The sequence below is a fragment of the Cystoisospora suis genome (genome assembly GCF_002600585.1).
Source record: "Cystoisospora suis strain Wien I chromosome Unknown contig_6885, whole genome shotgun sequence".
Classification (NCBI taxonomy): domain Eukaryota; phylum Apicomplexa; class Conoidasida; order Eucoccidiorida; family Sarcocystidae; genus Cystoisospora; species Cystoisospora suis.
The window spans coordinates 2,967-3,271 of record NW_027159672.1 but is presented as its reverse complement, the minus strand read 5'-3'; the positions used below and the strand labels follow the sequence as shown (position 1 = coordinate 3,271).

General features: G+C 46.6%; 1 protein-coding gene across 1 annotated transcript in view; it reads right to left on the bottom strand.

The window, feature by feature from the left end:
• The window catches only part of CSUI_010198 (ribosomal protein l15 protein), a gene marked incomplete at its 3' end in the record, with an annotated part of 3,492 nt that overhangs the window by 569 nt on the left and 2,618 nt on the right, over window positions 1-305 (bottom strand). The window lies entirely within an intron of this gene.

Below are 305 nucleotides of genomic sequence, written 5' to 3'. Positions count from 1 at the left end.
CTTCGCAAGCTCATTTTCAAGCTTCCGTGCTGCTTCGTCGTCCGTCTCTAAAGAATCTCCTGGTACGCCGTCGCTTGAAACTGTCTCTACAGAAAAGGAAGGAAGATCTTCTTCGTCTTCTACTTTATCTCTAGACTTGTCTCGAGCAGTGAAGGGGGAACCTGTCTGAAGTATTTCAGCTTCTCTATGGAGCTTCTCTCCATCCGACAGACTTATGCCGTCTTCTTCTTCTTTTATAGAGGCAGTTTTATGAGAGGTCCTCTCACTAATGGCGAGCACTGCAGATGGATCTTCAAGAGAAGTCG